The sequence below is a fragment of the Mirounga leonina genome, unplaced genomic scaffold (assembly GCF_011800145.1).
Source record: "Mirounga leonina isolate KUSES-001 unplaced genomic scaffold, KU_Mleo_1.0 Mir_53, whole genome shotgun sequence".
Classification (NCBI taxonomy): domain Eukaryota; kingdom Metazoa; phylum Chordata; class Mammalia; order Carnivora; family Phocidae; genus Mirounga; species Mirounga leonina.
Window position 1 is genome coordinate 78676520 of NW_023270807.1, and position 5942 is coordinate 78682461.

Consider the following 5942-nt stretch of genomic DNA (forward strand, 5'->3'; position numbering starts at 1 on the left):
ACATCTTCACATGATTTCACTGTTGTTGCGAGCCAAAGCGTAGACACATGATGAAACAATGCTACAAGGTCTGCAGAGGCTGAAAGAGTGCCATGTATTAGACCTGGAGTCACTGTCCTGAAGAGAGAGGTGTCACTCACAACTGAGGTGGCCCATTCCCAGAAATTCAGGTTTGAGCAAGAAGGTGAAAATGATCAGGATTTAAACAGGTGGAAAGAAGCATAAAAGGCATTTCAGGGGAGAGAATAACATTCTAGCATTTCTCAAAGTGATATCAGGAATTATGTCATTAAAAAAGAGGTAGGAGTTTTGTTTTTTTTTTAAGATTTTATTTATTTATTCATTTGAGAGAGAGAGAGAGCATGAGCAGGCAGGTAGGGCAGCAGAGGGAGAGCGAAGCAGACTTCTCACTGAGCGGGGAGCCCAACATAGGGCTTGATCCCAGGACCCTGAGATCATGACCTGGGCCAAAGGCAGACACTTAACTGACTGAGCCACCCAGGCACCCCCAAAAGAAGTAGGAGTTTAAGTGTTTCAAGGGGTTAAACACAAAAGTGAACTGATATCTTCCCCATAGGATCTTTTAGAAATACTAAATGATAATGTGTCCTGTGAGAAAAAAATATAATTTGCAAGCTTCTGCATCTTGGAAACTAGTATTAAACAAAATGCTCTGTTTCTATCATATATACATATATCTATATCTATCTATCTATCTATCTATCTATCTATCTATCTATCTATCATCTATGTGATGTATGTACCTATATGATATATATGTGATAATATTATATATTAACACATGTAGCATGAAAGTCCAGAGGAAGATCAGGCTTCAGAAGTGGTTGATTCAGTGACCCAACAATATCAGGTAAGACCCATGTTCCTTCTACATCTCTACTCTGGTATCCACAGCACTGAGGCTGGCTTTCCTCAAGATCATGAGTTGACCATCAGTAGCTACTGGAGCCAACACTTCCCTGTTCACACTCAGCAGGACAGAGAGAAACTTGGTTCTCTTTCCCGGAAGGTTCAAGTAAAACTTACCTTGTGTCTCACTGGTCCAAACTGATTTAGGCTTGCCTGTCCTCAAATTGATCACTGGCAAGGGGATGAAGATGGACAATGTGCACTACACACACTTTGGAAACATGGACCTTTATTCATTCATAATTTCAATATTTCATCTCTCCCTCCAAACTCTATTAGCTCAGCACCAACTATGCTTCCAGGTTACCAGTCTCTTCCCTTAGGAAGCTCACCATCTGGTTAGAGAGGAAGATAACGCTGCCCTGTAATTAGTGTGCAGAGGGCATTGTGGGGTCCAGGCGAGGGAGCCTAATGAGGACCTCACGGGATGCGTACCTAGCTCTGCCGAGAAGACAGGGGCCAATAGGAAAACCTTCCACATAGAATGTGTATTTTGGTGGTCTCGGGGAAAACCCACAATCTGATGAAAGGACATAAAAAGAGAAGACATTGAGAAAGAACACTAGAGGAGGAGGAAGAGCACTAAGGAGATCAAAGAGAAAGAATGTTTCAAGGAAGAAGTGTAGCACCTAATACTGCAGTAAAGTAAATGAGAAGAAGAGCAATGACAACTTATGAAATGTCTGGCACAGTCAATTTTAAACCTCTTAACAGAGGAGGAACCCGAGGCTCAAGTAACTTCCCCCAGAGCAGGTAACTAAACTAGTAAGGAAGGGACTGCTATCCTGCATGCTTGTGTCCTCCCAAAATTCATATGCTTAAACCCTAAACATTCATATGTTGAAATCACCTTGGGATGAGATGGTATTTGGAAGTGGGGTCTTTGGGAGGTAATGAGTTCATGAAGGTGGAGCCTTCGGGATGAGATTAATGCCTTTATAAGGGGAGCCCTGAGAGAGCTTGCCTTTTCTCTTTCTCTGCTCTCTGCCTTGTGAGGACCCGGCAAGATGCCAGCCATCTGGAGACTAGTAAGAGGGCTTTTCACAGAACTCAGCCATGTTGGCACCCTCCACTCAGACCTGCCAGCCTCCAGAGCCGTGAGAAGTTAATTTCTATTGGTTCAGCCGCCCAGTCTATGGTTTCTTAGTAGCTGGCACTGGCTGAGACAGGAACTGAATCAGGATTCGAATCCAGGGAAGGCTAGCTCCCAAACACACACTCTTTTACATATTACAGTATTTTTCAGTGAACAGGGTGAATGGATTTTGAAAATAACAAATGCGGTGTCAGTAAAGAAGGAAGGGAGAGGCAAAGTGGGGACGTGGGGGAGACAGAACTGCAGACACCTGGGCTGAGGAACTGGCCGCATGATGAAGAAACTCACACCTAGCTCAATAGTGTTAGCTTTACTGCGATTTTATCTTTTACCAATGTCTTCAAAATTGTGTCAGCTGCTGTCTCTGGGGCTCTTTTTTTCTCTTCTGATGCAAGTTTCACACCTTCTCTGCAGCTCTTCAGCTAATCCTAGGCTTGCTTATTGGTGCCTATTCCTTCTTTTACTACATCCTCTTCAGACAGTTTGTCTTGATCTAACAAACAGTAAGCACCCCCACATTCACACCCCTTTACACCTCATAGGTTTGCCCCATATTGTTTCATTCTCTGGAGACAGAGTTAATGATCTAGGCTGGAGATGTTAGTCACTTGGCTCAGAACTTGTGGCTTCTAGCCCAGTGGCTCATAATTTTGGATGCACATATGAATCAGCCAAGAGCTTTTAAAAAATGCAGATTCCTAGTTCCCACCCCAGACCTCCTAAATAGGAATCTCTGGAGAGACAGTTCAGATATTCCTATTTTTTAAAAGTTGCCCAGGTAGACCCCTGCAACCAGCCTGGCACTGCTAGGAGCAGCCCGCTACTAGGAGTCACAGCTCGAGCTTCTGAGTCACTTTCCTATTATTTAGACTCTGCTATTTTCTGGGCTTTGAGCTCCAAGCAGAATAACCCTTGGCCACAGATATTTTGTTACTGTATCTCTGCTTACAGAGTCACCTCCCTGGCTTGGGAACACTGTGGAAAATTATCTTAGGTTGACCCTGTATTTACTGCAATTTTAAAATCATATCATAATTATATCTTATCGGTCTTCTACACTTCCCTTGTCTGGGGCCCAAATCTCTTCTCACTGCTCATGACAAGAGAGAAACTGTTCATGTCTTGAGTTAATCCAGAAAGGAGCACTATTCTGTGCTGGTCTATCCTTGCAGCCATTTAAAACTAAAGTCATTTTAGTTTTCTCTGCATCCCCGCTAGCCTGGTGATGGGTATTAAGGAGGGCACGTACTGAATGGAGCACTGGGTGTTATATGCAAACAATGAATCATGGAACACTACATCAAAAACTAATGATGTCATGTGTGGTGATTAACATAACATAATAAAAAAATTAAAAAAAAAATAAAACCAAAGTCAGTTATCTCTGCCTTTATTCATTTAGTCTTTACCATCTTTCTCAGCTTCCAAATTCACATGCTTGACCTGACTGGTGGTCATGGCCCACTCTTTGTCTCTAAATTCATCTTTTCTTCATCTGAGCTATATATGTCTCACACCCCCGTTACCAGGGATACAGACTGGGGGCCTACTGGGTATGGGTAGAAGAGCAAACATTGCGATGGTGGAAATCTGGTAGGTGAGGATGGGAAGCAGAATCACTGTGGATCCTGGGGGAGCCAAGAACTTTTAATTACTTTCTAGTGAGAGTTCTTAGTTCATGCAAATGATGCTTTGAGGATGAGGGGTGGGGTCCCTCTTTGCAGATCTCTAGGGTGGGGGTCAAAGCCTGGGGTCATTTCCTAGGGATGAAGAGGGGCTGAACTGGAGCCTTGGAAGCCTCACTTTGATGGACATTCCCGGAAAAAGGAGCCTGGACTAAATTCTGTGATTTCTGGGCCTCTAAGCAGGATGTATGAAACGCAAGAACCAGCAGGGCTGAAGAACGAGAGAACCAGCATTGTGAGGGGGAGGCCTGGTGCTCTGATAGAACACAGCATTCTAGGTGAAAAGTTCAGAGGCCAGTGGCACTTGCTCCAATTCCCTATGCACACCGTACTAGATGAATTCAGCATTTGTGTAGCTTCTGTGTGTTGAGGGAGTATAGTGGGAAGGACCAGGTCTGAGAGAAGCAAGATAAAGGGAGGAGTCTGTAGAACATGTGAGGAAGAGCCAGGAAGACCCCAAGGACTTTGAGGGTCTTCAGTTCTTAAAGTACTCTCTAGTCAGTGCTTAGTACACATGGAAACAATGGTTGATTAGACTTTGCTCAGTTACCCTACTACTAATTCCCAGTCAAGAATTTCTCTTTCCACAATTGTGATCTCTGTCTGACTTTTTTTAAGTTATAGGAGAATTTTACACAAGCCTTTTAGAACACCTGCATTTCAATGTTTGCTTTTTATGGATTATCCTTTTATGGAACTTCTGTGACCATTCCCTGACAGATGTCATTTTAGCTTCATTTTTACTTCTTCTGGAATTATTTTTTCACTCTCCTTGATTTAATACTAATTTCAATGTACAAGATATGCAATGTCATCCAACCAAAAGAATATTAATAAGAAGTGGTGTCCATTTACCTGGTAATGCAAAATGATTACCAGGTGCTAGATCAGAATTTATATACAAATAGAATATCTTTTCAAAAACACTCCCCTCCATATTCATAGGACCAGACTAGAAATGATTCTTGGTTTCAGCACATCAGTGGTCCTAAGATCAAATAAAATGTAGCTGAAAATTGAAAAATGAAACATCTAAAATGAAAATGTTTCGCTTTTCCCTTTTAAGAAAATGCTTTGTTTAATTCATTCAAATGGAACAGGGAATTCCTATACTCAACCACCACAATGCTCCTAATTTGTTAAAGATGTTTCTTCTTACGATGGGGAATCATCAGATGCAAGAATGTCAAAGCTAACCTAGGGTTTATTACAAAAATAAAAATTGCCCAATGACCTCCCCACTTCCTCTCCTTTTGGTTTCTTTATGAATGAACTCTTTGGAGAGAAACACTGCAAAGATGCACTCAGATCTCTTGATAATATGGAACCAAACCACAAAATTAAAGTGTTCTCTAGTCCACAATCATTTTCCTCTTGATATCTTAAAGCTTTAGATCAAACCAGTGAATCTTTTGCATTCATTTAATAAAGGATGAAAGAGTCTTAACAGTTTACAATTTACTAGCAGGATTTCATTTTTACAAAAGATCTTTATTTTAAAACTATGGCAAAAATTAGTCATTTTCAATTAAGGAAAAAAAAAGTAGATTGAACACAGCTTCTTTTTTTTTTTTTAAGATTTTATTTATTTATTTGAGAGAGAGCACATGAGAGGGGGGAGGGTCAGAGGGAGAAGCAGACTCCCTGCCGAGCAGGGAGCCCGATGCGGGACTCGATCCAGGGACTCCAGGATCATGACCTGAGCCGAAGGCAGTCGCTTAACCAACTGAGCCACCCAGGCGCCCTGAACACAGCTTTAAACAGATTCAGCAATTTGGGCAATTCAGCTGTTCAAAAACCATGTAAATCCAAGCAGCTGAAGATGAAACGTTTCTAGGATACTCACTGGTCAAGTGACTGTCATCATTATCACAGATACCATTTCTTAGGAGAAATTTCTATGGACATAAAATGAATTTCATGACATGCAGCAACAACCACCCCACCCCTGCCTCCTGTTAACTTCTAGTCAATGTTAGTAACTATGCATCAGTAAGAAGGAACTTACAGCAGTGAATAATTATAGTAAATGTCTTGCTCAACCACTTATTCAGTGACTTGAAAATAGGTGTTTACATTAAATAATTAAATCATCTAATTAACTGGTATAATCAGTAGATGGTTCTCTTATAGTTAGTGGATGGTTCAATTACTATTGGTTCAGTTACATTCAGTGTCCTAGAATATCAGATGAAATTGTTCTGTTTTGTTAGACCCCATGTGAAAAATAG